Source organism: Orycteropus afer, unplaced genomic scaffold (genome assembly GCF_000298275.1).
Source record: "Orycteropus afer afer isolate SDZICR_OR568_19922 unplaced genomic scaffold, OryAfe1.0 scaffold00841, whole genome shotgun sequence".
Lineage (NCBI taxonomy): Eukaryota > Metazoa > Chordata > Mammalia > Tubulidentata > Orycteropodidae > Orycteropus > Orycteropus afer.
The window spans coordinates 306,426-324,216 of NW_006922428.1; the positions used below are offsets into that span (position 1 = coordinate 306,426).

General features: G+C 44.0%; 1 protein-coding gene across 1 annotated transcript in view; it reads left to right on the forward strand.

Moving 5' to 3' along the window:
- The window catches only part of SYN1 (synapsin I), a 51,417-nt gene that overhangs the window by 22,398 nt on the left and 11,228 nt on the right, over positions 1-17,791 (forward strand). The window lies entirely within an intron of this gene.

Sequence of the window (17,791 nt, forward strand, 5' to 3'; positions counted from 1 at the left end):
GAGACAGAAGTAAAAAAATGATACAAACAAATTTATACTGTTTTATATTTACTTACTGTGGTGAAACAAGTTCCTTTATGTGGCCTTTTGCCTTGGTTCTTTGGAAAAACAGCTTGAGAGATTTTTCCCCTAAGCCCTGAGGAGTTACCTTTTTCCCAGTTTTCTACCCCAGAGGTTTATTACTTTTGTCTAGTTTGATTAACATTTCCTGGGTAAGCTGTAAACAACTTGTGGTTTGGTACTTTCTGTCTGGTCCTGGACTACAGCCTTCTCTGTGATTAGTATCACCTTTCAGGGATTAGTCAATAGACTGTGCACATGAAGTATCTGTGGCCTAATGAGAGGGGATTGGTTAACTCATGGCCCTAGTAGGACAGCTGTGACTTGAAATTCACAAGGAGTTGTGTATATAAGTAGCCAACCCCATAGAGGTTTTTCAGACATAAAAAAGTAGGAAGAGAAGAAGCAGCAGGAAGAAGGAGAAGGAAGATAGAAGAAAGAGAGAGAAAGAGGAGCCAAGGAATCTCCTAAAATAGCTAATACATAGGTCAAGGGTTGTTGACACTGAAGACAGCAAGGGGCTCAGAAGCAGAGTTGGCAGCAACAGGCCTGGAAGAGGCCCAGTGGCAGAGCCAGCAGCAACAGGCCTAGAAGGGGCCCTGTGGTAGAGTCAGTGTGACAGATGGCAGGGCCAAGAGGAACCTGTGCTCAGGGGTCTTAGAGGAGGCCTGCATGGCCATGAGGAGCTGGAAGAGTTGTCCTGCACTGAAAGGAGACTTTGCCTACATGCTTCCTGATCTCGATCCTGAGGTCTAGTCTGTTGATCCTGATCCTGAGTTGTACCCTGTTCCTTAATAAACCACTTAACTGTAAGTATGGTCTGTGAGTTTAGTGTTGCCATTGCAATGGATTATCAAACCCAGAAGAGAAATAGTGAGTACCATGGGAGGGACAGCTGGTTTCACAATTGGTACAATTGGTTGAAGAGTGGGGGCTATATCTGACCTCCACCTTATAGGGATAAGCCTTGGGTTGATCTTGATCCATATTATCCCCTCTGAAGTTAGGCACTATTGTACTACTACTACTACTACCCTTTTACCCCTCTGTACCTTTATGAGTACTCTTTATTTCTTTACACGGATTTGAGTTATTGTCTAGTGTTAATTCATTTCAGCCTGAATAATTCTCTTTTATACTTCTTGTAGGACATATGTGCTAAGGACAAATTATCTCAGTTTTTGTTTGTCTGAGAATGTCTTAATTTCTCCTTCAATTTTTTGAAGGATAATTTTGCTGGATATAGAATTCTTGATTGATAGGTCATTTCTTTCTCTTTATTATTATTATTTTTTTTATTTTTGTCCATTTTATGTGTATGTATTATCAGATACCTAGAAAAAGAATCCCAGGATTTTCCCTCCTGTGTGTTCATTTAGCTTCCTGTGGTCCATAATGCCAGCTGAGGTCATCAGTACAATGAACCCAAATTGATGGAATGGGAGCAGATTATTCTGCCACTTTTCTAGACCTTTGAGTTGCATGCCTAATCTAGGGCTGTTCATGCCACACTTGTTTAACCTGCCTGTGAGGATTCCAACAATTTCCCCAGCTCTGTGATCGTCTATGATTTCAAATTTACCAATGTAACCATGCTTCATCACAGTTGGAAACCAAATGATGACTTTGATAAGTCATGACAAGAACTTGGCGTTTGTCTTTCTTGGCATTCTTGATAGTCTTAAGAGCATCAGCCAGGACATTCATGCACACCATTATGGAAGAAAAGAAAGATGGTGGAAAGAGTGTCACTTCTTTTCCTTCAGCACTTTGAAGATGTCACCCCACTGACTTCTGGCCACTTTCATCTGATCTTGTTGTATATGAGGTTGCCGTGAGTTAATGACAGCTAACAACAGTACATGATGAGTCATTTCTCTTTTACTTGTTTCAAGATTCTCTCTTGTTTTTAGCCTTTAAAAGTTTATTCATGGTGTGTTTAGGTCCGGATCTCTTTGGGTTTATCTCAGTTGGTGTTCAGGGGGCTTACTGGATGTTCAGATTAATGTTTTTCATCAAATTTGGGAAGTTTCTAGTAATTTTTTCTTCAAATATTGTTTCTTGATCCTTTCTCCCTCTCTCTCTTTCCTCTCCTTCTGGGACTCCCATTATGTGTACGTTGATATACTTGGTGGTGTTCTATAGGCCTCTGAGACCCTGTTCATTTCTGTTAATTATTTTTTCTTTCTCTTCTTCATATTGGATAACCTCAGTTGACATATCTCCAATCTCATTGATTCTTTTCTTCTGCCAGCTTAAATCTGCTGTTGGCCCCTCTAATGATTTTTTTTTCAGCTATTGCACTTTTCAACTCCAAAATTTCTATTTGATTTTTTAGATGATTTCTATCCCTTTATTGATATTCACTATTTGTTAAGACATCGTTCTCATACTTTCCTTTCATTCTCTAGTCATAGTTTCCTTTAATTCTTTGAACATACCCAAAATAGGTGATTTATAGTCTTTGTTTGGTAAGCCCAACATCTAGGTTTCCTCAGGGACAATTTCTATTGGCTGCTTTTTTCTCTGTATGTGGACTACACTTTCTTTTTCCTTTTCATGTATGATCATTTTTATTGAAAAGTGAACATTTTAATCATATAATGTGACAACTCTGGAAATCAGATTCTCTCTTTCCCCAGGGTTTGTTCTTGTTGCTGTTTGTTTGGTGACTTTCCTGGACTAAGCATGTGAAATCTGTATTCTTTGTCATGTATAGTCACTGGAAGTCTCTGCTTCATTAGCTTAGTAGTCAGCTAATTATTATATAAAGATTTTTTTTTTTAATTTATAAGTACCTGGAACCAGTAAGTGTTCAAGACTTTGCATGTTGGGGACACTGTCAGTGCTCAGACAGACTATCTGCAACTCTGCCTTAGCCTTCACTTCCTGCTTGTGGAGAGCCTCAAGGTCAACCAAAGGTGAGACATTAAGGTATTCTCAAGTCTCTATTGGGATTCACACAGCCCTAGTGTAGAGGCCCTACACTTATTTTGGGGCCTGTAGCCTCCTAGGAAGGATCCAAGGATCCCTGGAGGTGTAGTGGTTAAGGCATTTGGCTGATAGCCAAAAGGCTGGCGTTTCAAACCCACCAGCTACTCCACAGGAGAAATATGAGGTAGTCTGTTTCTGTAAAGATGTATAGCTTTGGAAACCCTATAGGGCAGTTCTACTCTGTCCTATGGGGTTGCTGAGTTGGAATTGACTTGATGGCAGTGGGTTTGGTTTTTGGTTTAGGTTTCTAGGAATATGTCAGAATTTTTCAAAGCCCTTTATGGACATCTATTCACTGGGCTTTTCCTTTTTAAGTTTTTGGTCAGCTTTTCCCCCTCAACTGTGATTGCCACCTCAGGCAGCTGCTATGTTAAACAATTGTCACTGAACTGTTTCAAAATGTGCCCCTAGGCAAAAGTGTTCACACCAAGCAAGCTCTGATTCAAGTCAAATAAAGACAAGCCCTGAGACTGAGGTTTTCCAGGAAGCTGTCAGGTCAAATAATGATAGTTATCTGGAGATGAGGCTTTGGAGAAGCTCCATTCCCATTCTGTACCCTCTAGTGGTTACTAGGAGGGTTTTTTGTTTGTTTGTTTGTTTGTTTAACCATGATTGCAGAGCTATTGCTGTTCTTACTGAAATTCAGATTTTTTGTGAATAAACACTGCCCAGATTATTGTAAGCATTTGGTTAATTTCTAGAGTTCTAGAAAAGTTGTTTTTGACAATTTTTGCCATTGCTTTTATGGAGGAGAGAATCTTCCATGGTCTTTACTGCAGTATTCCTGTTTACATCACTGTCAGGCATATCTTCTTCTTTCCCAGTCTCAGCCCTACAATAATGGTATTTCAAAGCCAAGATCTGGGAACTAGATGTACTCATTGCTTCTGGGATGTCTTTGCTTCTATGCTCTCTCATTGTACAGAGCTAGGAAATTTCAAGCGCATGTGTGTTCATACTAATACCTGCATTCTAACCTAACACATCACAGCATGTGTTCTAGCTTTCTTCCCTCTACATTTGTATTCTTCTTCCCCAAAAGTGATAACCCTAGTTTCTAACATCATCAATATATAGTTACATAGGTTCTCAGTTCTACAATACACAGAAAGTATTTTCAGAATTCTAACACACATTATTGTTGTTGTCAGCTGCCACTGAGTTGGCCTGTGACTCATGGCAACCCCATGTGCAACAGAACAAAATGCTGCCCAGTCCTGTGCCATCCCCATGATTGGTTGCAGATCTGACCATTGTGTTCCACAGTGCTTTCATTGGCTGATTTTCAGAAGCAGATGACCAAACCTTTCTTCCTAGTCCATCTTAGACTGGAAGCTCCACTGAAATCTGTTCAGCATCATAGCAACACACAAGCTTCCACTGACAGGTGGGTGGGGACTGTACATAATGGGTGCATCGACCAGGAATGGAACATGGGTCTCCCACATGGAAGGCAAGAATCCTACCACTGAACCATCACTGTTCCCTCACAACACCCGTGCCACTATGAGAAACAAACTTACCAAGGTAGAGCTTGAGATTTGTTTGCTTTTTTTATGTCTTTAGACCAAGAGTATGCAAAGTACTGTATTCAAAGGTTATTTAGTTCAGTTCTTTTTATTCCTCATTCAGCATGGTTATGTTATTACTTTGATTTCAAATATAACCTCTTTGCAGTCAATTTTAGTTATTTTCCCCCATCCATGATGATTTAATTTTATATTTTAAAATATAAGACATTAGTGTGATTCCAAAAGTCAAAATATAAAAAGGCATGTATAGATGAATTTGAAAATCTAGATGAAATGGATGATTTCTTAGAGAAAAATAACTTACCAAAATTGACTTCTTTAGAGCTTAACAGATCAATTTCCATAAAAGAAATAGAGAAAGTTAGTACGGATCTACCCTATAAAGAAAGCATCAGACCCAGATAGTTTCACAAGGAAATTCTACCAAACTATTAGAGACTAGTTAATCCCAATGCTACATAAATTGTTCCAGAGGATAGAAAATAAAGGAAAACGCTCACATTATTTTTATAAAGCAAGTATAACACTGATAGCATGAAAAGTCAGAACATTTTCATTTACAAATATCAATGCAAAAATCCTAAGTAAAATATTAGCATGCAGAATTCATAATCATCACATGAAGAAAATGATATAGCATGACCATGTGAGTTTTATTCCAGGAATTCAAGGAGGTTTCAATATGGATAATGCATTAATATATCCATTATTAATAAATCTAAGAGAAAATCATATGATTATCTCCATAGATATTTAAAAATCTTTTGACAAAATTAAACACCCATTCTGATAAAAAATGAAAAATAGAAATCAAATGATACCTCTGTAACATGATAAAATATATATATACTTCAATCCTAAAGTTAGCATCATAACTTAATGGGAAAGCACTGCAGGCATTTCCACAAAGATCAAGAACAAAGCTAAAATGCTATATATCTCCATTTGTTTTCAACATCATACTGGAGGCATTGAGCCAATAAAATTAGATTAGAGAAAACAATTATATATATAAGATGGATTAAAAAAACAAAACACTGCCATCAAAGCAATTCCAACTCATAGCAACCCTATAGGACAGAGTAGAACTGCCCCCATAGGGTTTCCAAGGCTGCAAATCTTTATGGAAGCAGACTGCCTCATCTTTCTTCCACGGAGTAGCTGGTGTGTTTGAACCACTGACTTTTTAGTTAGCAGCCAAATGCTTTAAGAATAGATAAAGAGGAGGTAAAATAATCTCTATTTATAGGTGATGTGATCCCTAGAGAACCAATAATAAAGCTAATTTAAACAATAAGTACAGTAATATAGCAGAATATAAAAATCAAATACAGAAATGAGTAGTTTTCATATACACAAATAACCAGATAGAAGATATGATGAAAGAGAAAACCCCATTTGCAACAAAAAAGATGAAATACTTAGACCTAACGAAGAATGTACAAACTTATATGAGAAAAAATTTAAAACACTCCTGAAAAGACACAAAGGTAGACTTGAACAAATGGAAAGCCATTCCTTGTTCTTCAATAGGATGGATTAACATCATAAGAATGTAAATTAACATCATAAGAATGTAAATTCAGTTAATGTATAACTTTAATGTGATCCCTAAAACTATACCTATAAGCTTTTAACTGGAGCTAGATGCACTAATACTAAAGATCATATGGGAAAGTAAGCATGCCAAAAAAAGAGGAAAACCCTGAAAAAGAAGTGCTATGAGAGAGAACTAGCCTGACCAGACAATGAGATATTTTGAAGCTTTTATAATATAAGCAGTACAATACTGACACATGAATGTTGTTGTTGTTGTTGTTATGTGCTGTCGAGTTGGACCCGACTCATAGCGACCCCTCCTTGGGTTTCCGAGGCAGTATCACTACAGAAGTAGATTGCCCCATCTTCCTTCCCAGGAGTGGCGACACATGAATAGACAGTGAAACCAAAGGAAAAGAAAGAAAAAGTCCAGCTACAGACCCATATACATATGGAAATTTAGTATATGCTAAAAGTATATACTAGTCAAGTTACTAGGAAAAGAAGGACTTTTTTGTAAGCTGTTTTTTACTTTTAAATTCTTCATCTGAAATTTATTTTCATGTACCGAGGGAGGTAGATATGGTTCCAAAAAAACAAAACCGAACTCACTGCTGCCGAGTTGGATCCGACTCATAATAACCTCTCTTTGGGTTTCCGAGGTGGTATCACTACGGAAGTAGAATGCCCAACCTTCCTTCTGAGGAGTGACTGGTGGGTTTGAACCACTGGCCTTCTGGTTAGTAGTCAAATGCTTTAGGTACTACACCACCAGAGCTCCTGATACAGATCCAGTTTTATCTTTTTCCTTATCCTTTAGCCCTTATCTCCCCCTACTGATATGGTATGCCAGCTCTGTCATATACTAAAATTTCATGTATATATGGGTCAGGGTCTGGACTCTCTCTTCTATTTCACTTATCTCTTCCTCTATACCTGTGCCAGTACCATGATCTTAATTATTGTATGTTCTCATTAATTCCTGATATCTGGTTGGGCAAGTTGTACCTCCTGGCTGTTCTTTAGATGTGTACAGGGTATTTTTGTCAGGAACAGAGAGTACAGGATTTCAGAGGCCAGGAAGAAGACAGTTAATGATGATGGGATGGCAGAAGCTGTAGACTCCCTGCAGGCCTGTTTGCCACCCCCTATTTCTCTCTCTGTCCCCCCCCCCCCCCATTGTGCAGCATAAAGAGGCAAGAGCTAAGCCTGGACTTGTGGCAGCAGTCTTCCACCCTGTATTTTGAAGCTGGTGGGGTGGTGGCCCAGCTTCCAGCATGCGATGAGAGACACATCTTGGGACTCTGACTCTAATACTATCTAATCCCTTTTAGATAGCAGGTCACCAGCCCTCTGAGGGCTGTTTAGTTCAACTGTGTCTAAACAGTCACCAAGACTGGGAGTGAACTGTTCATGGGAAGACCCTGTTAAACACAGTTCAATTCTCTCCAGTGGCGTCATTAGGGAGGTGCGTGGGGGGGGGTGCAGTCTATATCAGGTGACACTGCTAGAGGGGGTGACACCAAAATGACTGCAAAATTTTTGTGCAGTGTTTTCAGCAGCAACTTACTATTTTTTATAAAAAATACACCTGTAGTTAGTTATAGTGACAAAATCATTGGTTCATAAGCCCAGCTTACATGGATCAATATACCTACAAGGCTAAAGCTCCATGCTGCTTTACTTTTTGAACCTTCTAATGCACTCCAGTCAGAGCTGTCATTGTGACCCAATTACAGTGATCCTTGAAATCACATGGTTTCATCTACATGTGCTACAAGTATGTACTGTTGTTTTTGTTGTTGCCGGTGTTTTTATAGTTGGTGATTTTATCACATTTTCTGGTGTTTTAGCTACAATATTGTGATAATTAGTATTTGTGAACCTATATCAACAACTTTTTTTGAGAATGAAGTAGTAACAAGGGAAAACAAGGAGAAATTTTTTTTAAAAAAATAAAGCTTCAGCTCAGTTACTAATAATGTTGTAATTCAATGCGGAAAGGATTTTCAAAAACAATTTTGTTGTTAGTATTCATATAATCTAAGAAATATTACATTTAAGCAGTTTATGACTATATTTATCATATGTTATTCTATGATTAAAATTGATAATAACCATTACTAAGGATTCTGTATGATTTGGCACAGGAAGAGTTCCATGCAGGGGGTGACATCATGAGTTACCACACTTGGTGACACCAACCCTAGTGACGCCACTGCTTCTCTCCACTTCAACTTCTCTAGCTTGGTGATGTGCTTACATTAACCTAGTCATGCACACCAAGGGGTGGTGGGGTGGTTCTGTGTTCCCCTCCCTTTTGCTACTCGAACACCAGGTGATTTTTGGTTCAGCAAATATGTGACAGATGGAATCTGATCCCAAAGTCTTGATGGATCCAATACCTTCTCTGGCCCAGGGACTCATGGTCTCTGTGAAGTGAGGAAAGAAAGAGTGCTTTGGGGTAAGCATCAACAGGTTCAGGGATGTAGGAACTGTATGAGAGAGAGGGCAGGAGTGAGTAAGGAATTGAAAAGAGCAGGCGAAATAGCTGAATAGGGTGAGGGTCTCTATTTGAAAGGGACATGTTATTGAGCTTTAACAAGTTTAGAAAAAGGGGCATATCATAAGTGTACAGTTCATTGCATTTTCACACAGTAAACACATTCCTGCCACCTGCACTCATTCCAAGAAACAGAACATGACCAGAACTCCAGCCTAGGTGAAGGTGATGGGTTTGGGAAGGCTTGAGTGGGGCAGTTGGAGGAGACTGATTGGCTTAGGGAGGTTTATAAGTTTGAGAAAAATAGAATCCCCAGCTCAGTGAAACTGAGTAGAGGTCTGGGTCCAAAGCAGGAGGGTGTTGTACATGAAGATTCAGTTGCAGACATCAGGACACCAGGGAAGGCAGCCAAGCATATGGCTCCATGCTCTTGTCAGTGCTCAGAGAAGCAGGCATCACTCCAGTTCCACTGTGCAAGGTTGGGATTCAGGCACGTGGCCTCGCAGAGGAGGTGGGAAAGCACACTGAGGTGGCTGGGGACAGCACTATTCCACATCCTTCTCCTCATAGTTCCCACTCTTAACAGAGGGCAGAAAGATTGAGGACAGGCAGAGGGGCCAGAGTGCAATGAGAGTACACAGGGATCACTGAAAGGGAATAGCAAACAAGGAAGGGAATTAGGAGGAATGGGGAACAGAACGAGGGAGCAGGGACTAGGGACAGGAAGGAGGGAATAGCAGATGGGAGCAGGGAGCAAAAAGAATGGTGAATGGTTAGAGCACACAGGGGACACCTGTGGCTCAGAAATGCTGAGGGGACATAGTCAAAACCTAGTCACATCCTTCGCTGTAGATACTCAGGAAGCCCCTTCTCTGCTTCTCAGCCCCTTCCAAGGATACACCACTGCATTTCATGAACTGCAGGTTCCTAACCGTTAAAGAGCCTGGAGGGGACAGAGGCCTTCCTTACCCTGATGGTCAGTAAAGTATAACCACATGTCCCTCATCTAGGACATACTGTGGTCCCCAATGATCAGTCCCAAAGATTCAGAACACTATGGGCTGAGGATCAAATTTGCTGTGGTTGGCTGAAATTGGGGGCACAACATCCTGGGCGGGGGACACTTGTTGGATAGAATGCCCAAGGAAAAGACCCTTTATTCCAAGGCTGGTGCAGAAGAAAGCCTGTATGGTGAGGGGTCCATACAGGGTAGGGACTGGATGGCTGACCTGTGATGACATACTTCAAGGGGAACCTCTTCTCATGGATATAACCACAGTTGGCCTCAGTGGGCATGTAGATAGATGTAACCACATTGTTTTGTTTGCTTTTGCGTGTTGTCTATGAGGGGAAAAAAACAGTAGGACACTGGGACTGAAGAGCATTTATGGAGTGGGGAGCTGGGATCTTTGTATTATGTTAGGAGCTTTTGGGCCTCAGAGACCCACTCCACTCCCTCAGCCAGAGCAGGGTCAGGGGCTTGTGTTTTGGTGAGGAGGCAGGTGTGGAGAGGAACAGGTGCGGGCAGGGTATCCTGGTGATTTTGATCTAAAGTCCTGTGTGGTGTTGCTGAGGTAGATAAGTCCCATGTAGATAAGCCACCCACTATAGCTGGGGTGGGAGAAATGTGTCAGGGGCCCCTCGGGAGTCAGGCATTAAAGATTTTCTCATCTTCAAATCTGAAAAAAGTTTACATAGCACGTTTCCACAGGGCTTTATCACCTCAGGGGACTTCCCTTCAGGAACCAGGTAGTCCCAGGGTAGCACAGACAGTAAAGTGCTCAACTACTAGCTGGAAAGGTTGGCGGTTCGAACACACCCAGAGGTGTCTTGGAAGACAGGACCGGTGATCAGCTTCAGAAAGGTCACAGCCTTGAAAACCCTATGGAGTAGTTCTACTTTGGACACATGGGATCACCATGAGTTAGAACAGACTTGAAGACAACTAACAACAAAAAACCTTATTGTGAGTCCACGTGCTGTGGGCCTCGCTGAGGTCAGCCCAGATGTAGCCATGTTTAAGTTACAATAAACAACATGCAGGTGTGGTTGGTAGTACCCACAGGCCTGCCTAAAGGTGATCACTAACAGAGTGAGGAACAAAGCAAGGACCAGCAGAAGGTTGGGATTCATGCCAGGGGCTGAGCTTCATGGGGGATACTGAAGTGACCTTTCCCCAGCTCAGCTCACACATCCCACCCCACCCCACCCAATCAGAACAGGATCTAATTATCTAACTATCCTACATGATTGCTTTCCAGGGAACTGAGGTCGGGGGCTGGCCCCCACGGTGTGGTGTCCATGGGCAAATCATCCTCCAACCCTAGCGCAGACCTGTGAAGGATTCTGCATGGGGACTATAATGCTCATTTCTAAGGGTGAATTACTGAGGTTCAAGTGAGAGAAGATCTGGTCCCCACGAGCCTCACTGAGCTGGACCTCATGCTTCACACCTCGCATGGCTGTAAACCCCCACATGCTTCCTCTTAAGTCATCAGAGAGTTTCTCCCAAACAGATCCACACAGAAACATACAAAATGCCTCATGAAGGTGCTCACTTTAATGAATTTTCTAGAAAGGTCATGAGGAGAACATAGTGACCCCAGAACTACAGATCCTACTAGTTCATGCTGGGGCTCTGGAGCAGGCAGCCTTATATGCTGTCCTGGACTCTAAAAAGGGTTGCAATAGGGCCTAGTGGAGCTGAGGTACTGGTCAGCCCTGTCCACTCCAGGCTCCATCCTTCCCTTCCTACCTTCTACTTGACCTTCCTCCCAGGGATTAGAATACCAGAGGGCTCAGAGAACCAGCCCCAGACTTGGGGAACAGCGTTAAGAGTGCAGGGAGCTAATACACGGGTCTGGTGAATTGTTAGGAACTGCCAAACTCTTGCAGGCTCAGCTAATAGCACCAAGGACACAAGGGCCAAACCAGGAGCCAGGCCTCCCTTACAGTTGTACCCATCAGCGAAGGTAGATAAGGTTCAGATCCCTCCAGGGCATGACCAAAGTATAGACGTTAACATAGAAATTATTGCCTGCAGTGAATGTCCCTGCTAAGATGGATAAGCACTTGGTGATCAAAATCCTTTCATCCAGATCCAGGACGTACCGTGGGCCCTGGGGGAACCTCCCAGGGGTGCACAAGGTTCTGGAACAGGATCACAGAGGATCCAGGGGCCACCCTTGGATAGCCCAGTATGCCCTGGGGGGAGTGCTGGGTTCTTCCTGGTAGGAACAATGGGGAGTCTGATGGGAGGAAGTTTGGGAGTCTTTTCCTTCACCAAAAAAAATATATTGGAGCCTTCTTTTTCTCCAAGCACATGCAGGTCAACAGGACACCTGCATATTCCACTGAATGTTTGCACCAATCTGAAATTCTGGTTCCCCCAGCCCCTCACATGAGTCCAAGGACTTTTAGAATTCAAGGAGCAGGAGCCAGGGAAGGGCACGGCTATGAGAGCAGGAAGGCCTGAGGAAGGGAGTGTTTGGCAGGTCCCCTTGTTCAGGTTTTATAGGGGAAGAAGAACCAGAGAGGTGATATCCCAGTTTTAGTGAGGAGACAACTGTGTAGGGGGAGGTGTGTGTAGGGTCTGGGCTGGTTTATCTGGTTGGTCCTGATTCTGGACCCTATGTGTATTCGTGTATTTCAGTGCTGCAAATATTTTCTTCAAAGTTGGTCAGAGTGGAGGTGGGGAAAGGACGACAGGGGAGAAAGGCAAAGCTTGGGGATTTTGAGATCATATCCTTTCCCCATGTCATCTCTCTTATTCCCCATATAATCACTTTCAAGGAATATCCCACAAGCCATGGGTGGAGAGCCAGGGCTATCCCATCTTCCAGAGTTGCTAGCTGGGTTATGGGTGGGGGTGGGAAGTAGTACAATTCTGCTCTTGGTCCCCTGGGAGTTTCCCCTTCCACCCAGACTCACAGCAGTACAAAACCTAAGGGTGGGAACAGTAACACAAACAGGTTTGGATGGGGCATCCTCACTTTTCAACATCTTTTTGGTGCCTGAGGCAAGGAGGAGAGCTGTTTGCCAACTAATAGGGCATTTGTTAATGAGTCTGTCAACTGGAGAGATTTGTTCACAGAGGAATTTGCCAGTGAGGTGGTGATTTGTCATCAGTGAGAGGAATTTATAAAATAGAGGGCCCTGTGCAAATAGGAAGGTCCCTGGGTGGAGTAAACCATTCTTGGCTACTAGTCAAAAGGTTTGAGCCCAACCAGCAGTGCCATGGTGGAAAGGCCTGGAGATCTGTTTCCATAAAGATTACAGCCAAGAAAACTCTTTGGAGAGCAGTTTTACTTTGTTTTAACACATGTGGTTGCCATGAGTCAGAATCAACTCCTTGGCAACAGTTTTTTTTTTTTTTTTTTGGTGCAAATAAAACCAAACCCACTGCCATCAAGTCAGTTCTGACTCATAGTAACCCCCATTGGGTTTCCAAGGTGGTAAATCTTTATGGAAGTAGCTTGCCCCATCTTACTTTCATGAAGCAGCTGGTGGGTTTGAACCACCAACCCTCTGGTCAGCAGTTAAATGCCTTAGGCACTGAGCCATCAGAGTGGGACTTATAAATTAGTATATAGTAAAATGTTTTAAAGTACTGACTAGGGAAATTAATAAATTATGGTTGATAATGCAGGTTATATTACCATTACTGATGTGGCAGATCACCAATGCTAATGCCAATGTTGAGAATTATTACTAATACATCAGATTTTATGTATAATATGAAAACATTATTTTAAATAGTTTGCATCCCTCACCCCCTCAGCACTGGACACAGGATGCTCCCAACAGGTCATCAGTGAGATGGGTTTGTGCATAGGCACTACACAAAGACACCACCTGCTGGGTGGCAGTTCTTTATTTCATTATCTCAGAAAAAGACGGGAGTGGGAAAGTTGATGAGCATTGGGCGGGCTTAGACTTCTGCTGGGGGGCAGGATTCATACTATCCGGGGCCTCAGGGACTGCCAGGTGCACAACCCTGGCACTCGTGGCAGGCAGGCAAGGTAGCGGCTCTGGAAGCCCTTCTCAGAGCCTGAGAGAAGTTGGTCTGTCCACAGGCAATGAGTGTCACTCTCCAGGTTGCAGGGGATGGATGAACAGGGGAAAACCTGGAGAAGGGGAGGCGGCACATCTCTGAGGGCTTCTCTTCCACCCCCTACCTCCCCTATGGACAAGAACTTTCCCCTCTTCAACTATCAACGTCAAGATGCTGGGGAGACTTGGTATTTTCCCACCTAGGTACACTTAAGAACAGCCTCTCCCATTGAAGGAACAGTCATTGGGCTCTGCAGGGTGACAGTAAGCCAGTGAAAGGACCAGTTTCCTAGGAATGGTGTTTAGGGAACAGTTGCTGGTAGTCAGTCAGACAAGTCTCCTGGGGATAGGGAACAACTGATAGTAGTAGGGAACAGTTGGCAGGTGTGGAATTTAAGCACAGGAATAGCCAGTCTCTCGGGTTAGAGGACATCTGGGGCTGTCAGGGAATATGCTGGGAACAGTAAGAGCTGCAGAGAAACTATCATATGTGCTGGAGAACATTCTAAGGAACCAAGAAACAATCCCAGGGGGTTGAGAACAGACAGAAGACTAGAGAATAGTTGTAAGGGAGAGTCAGAGGGACAGAAAACAGCCAGAAGGTCCAGGAAATAGCCAATCCCAAGAATCAGACACGGGGCAAGGGAAAACCAGAGTTTCCAAAGAAACAGTCACGGGTTTGGAGAAATAGCAAGAGAAGTCAGGGACAACCCTAGGGGAGCAGTCCTAGGGACAAGGACTAGCCAGAAGGAGCAGGAAGAGCCCAGGGAATGATCTCCACGAGGAAAACAGGGCCCAGGCACTCACTGTGCATTCCTCACAGCCAGCAGCATAGGCTTTGGTGAAACCTTGACGCTGACCAGAGCTCAGACTGCTCCAAGGAGCTATGAAGCTGCAGGTGGTGATGTGCAGGTGCCCCTCCAGAAGTTGTCCTGGGTCGGAGGAGGATGGGAAGCCAACAATAAGTTTCTGGTTGGCTGGGCCAGGGGCAGTTGTTGTTGTTGTTATGTGCCATCAAGTCGGACCTGACTCATAATGACCCCTCCTTGGGTTTCCGAGGCAGTATCACTATGGACGTAGATTGCCCCATCTTCCTTTCGAGGAGTGGCTGGTGGGGTTGAACTGCCAGTCTTCTGGTTAGCAGTCAAATGCCTTAGGCACTACACCACCAGAGTTCCTGGGCCAGGGGCAGGGTAGCACCCAATTGGCATCCCTAGAGCACAGATCCCACTGGAGAAAGCCCTAGCTTTTTGATAGGCTGAGATTGGGGTAGTCCCCATTTCAACTGGTACCATTCCTTTGGGAGCCTTGCCTGCCACACAGTTGCTAGGCAGTGTCTGAGGGACAGGTTGGCGAGGTACAGGGTGAAGGGGTGGGGTCTCACCAGCGATGAGAAACTCCTCACTGTGGTTCTGGGACTTGTGGGAGTACCCACAGACGCTCTCCATGATAGGAGTATAGACGAACTGGATGTTAGGAACATCTCCTGAGGCACTGAACCCTTTGAACATCTGTTGATGAATGAGAGGAAGAGTCTTTGTTTTACTGATATAATCCTCCCCTTCCATGTTCTATCTCAAAATCATATAGCATCCTGAGACCATGGCCAAGTTCCTCGCCAACCTGTGGCCAGAGTCTTCTATTTTGATGGGAGAAAAATGTTAGGAACTTCTGGGAAAGGGGCAAAAGAGATACCTTGGTTATCTTGATCTCATAACGCTGGTGTAAGTTTGTCCGGTTGACTTCTGCGTTCCCCATGAACTTGGCCCTGATGACTGCAGGAGAGGAGGGAAAAAAACAAGTCAAATAGGCTACATAAGTGAATAAAAATAAAACAACCATAATAATAACACTAGACAAGCACATAATCAAACAGAGATGACTGCATGCAGACAACACATTAAGCATTTTATACATTCTTTAATTGACCCAGCTGTATATTGACTACCTACTCATTACCTGGCACTGCTCTAATACTTTTTTGTATATTTCATATATTTGTTACTCTACTCAGCAAATATTTTGGAGCACCTACTGTGTGCCAGAAGGTCCCGAGGAGACGCAGTTTCTGCTTGACTGCTAACTTACAGGTTGGTGGTTTGAACCCAACCAGTGGTGCTACAAAGAAAACGCATGGCGCTCTGCTTCCATTAAGATCACAGCCAAAAAAAACCCCTATGGAGCAGTTCTACTTTGTAACACATGAAGTCACCATGAGTTGCAATCAACTGGATCACAACTAACAAGAACAACAACTGTGTGCCAGGCATTGTGCTGTGCTCTGTGGATTCCTTCATTCATTCAACAAGCATTTTTTTGAACACTACTATGTACCAGGCACTGTTCAGGGTGTTAGGGATACAACAGTGAACAAAACACAAAAAATCTCCCTTCCCTTGTGGAATTCACATTGTACCCAAGGGGAGACAGACTAGAAACAAGCAAAATAAATAAGTATATGGATTGTTATAAACTCAAAATTCACTGCCATCTAGTCAATTCTGACCCATGGCAACCCCCATTGGGTTTCCAAGGTTGTAAATCTTTACGTAAACTGACTTCCCCATCTTTCTTCCACAGAGCGGCTGGTGAGTTCAAACCACTGACCTTTAGGTTAGCAGCCAAATGCCTTAACCACTATACCACCAGAGCTCCTTGGCATGTTAGAAAATATTAAGTGTGATGGAGAATTACAGAGCTAGGTAAAAGGGATCAGGAGTACCACGGGTCTAGGGTTAAAATTTTAACAAGGTTGCCAGGGAGGGTCACCCTGAGAAGGTGACATTTGAGGCAGACACCATGTGGATACCTGGAGGAAGGGTGTACCAGACAGAAGGGCCAGTATAAAGCCCTGACGTTGGCATTGGGTCTAGTGTAATCAAGGGAGTGTGAGGAGCCTGGTGTGGCTGGAGCAGAGGAAGTGCAGGGGTGGGTAGAATTGTTTTAGAAGTAGGCTCCACTGTGAATCCCACTGGACTGAGAGGGAAACCAAAGCACGGAGTGTGTGAGCGGGGTAGACTCACCTATGTCAGAACTGCAGAAGGCCATTTGCGGGTGGGGTACAGCACATGTGCAGGCTCTGCTGGGGGCAATTAGGCACAGCAACAACAGAATGCCAGAGGCCAGGGGTGCGAAGATGGCCATGGTGAGTTCTGCTGGAGTCAGGAGTCAGGCAGGGAGTGTCAGGTGGCCCCAGCACAGCTTATCTGCTGACCTGAAGGCCTCCCACCCCAGCGTGTCCCAGGGCACCCTGAAAGGGATTAAGGGGCTGGTTTGGACTTGGGGAGTGTAGATTTTAAGAGGGTTAGTGGTTTGAAGGGCCCAGAGGGGTTTAGGTGGTTGGGAAACTTGAAGGAGTTTTAGAGTTTGGGTGATTTAGGGGACTGGGTGAGTTGGAGGATTAGAGGGTTGTGGAGTTAGGAAAATAAGAGGGTGAAGAGTTTGAGGATTAGGGGGTTGGGGTTTAGGGGTTAAGGAGTTTGGGGTGAAATTTTGGGGTCTGAGGGGTGAAGTTTGGGGGAGGTTGAGAGTTTAGGGGTTGTGAACCTTGAGTAATATAGGGGGCTTGGGGGTAAGTTTAGAACTTAAGGAGGTTGAGGAATTTGGAGGAGGTTGTGGATTTAGGAAGCTAGGGGAATTTGGAGGTTTAAGGGGTTGGGGAATTTGGAGGCTTAAGGGGGTGGGGTGCCTGGGAGATTTAGGGGCAGGGAGAGTTTTGAGATTTAGGAAGGTGGGGATTGAGGAGTTTGGGGAATTTGGGGGCCTGGGGAGCTTAGGGAGCTAGGGAGAGGGGTGTAGGACTCGGAAGCAGTAAGGGAATTTAGGGAAGTTGGCAGGTTGGGAAGAGTTTGTAGTATTAGTGGGTCACGGGTTTGGGGGAGTTAGTATGGATGTTAGGGATGGGGGAGTTTAGGGGGTCAGGTTTGATGGAGCAGCTGCAGCACCACCCTCTTCCCCCTTTTCCAGCCCATTGTCCTGGTGCCTGCAGGCCAGGCTCAGCAGCCAGGCATCTGGCACAGGAACCGACAGGCCTGGTGGCTGGCAGCAAAGTTCGGGCCCCTGCCTACCTCTGCTGTCTCTCTCTGGGCGCTGGGTCTTCGGCGATGGCGGC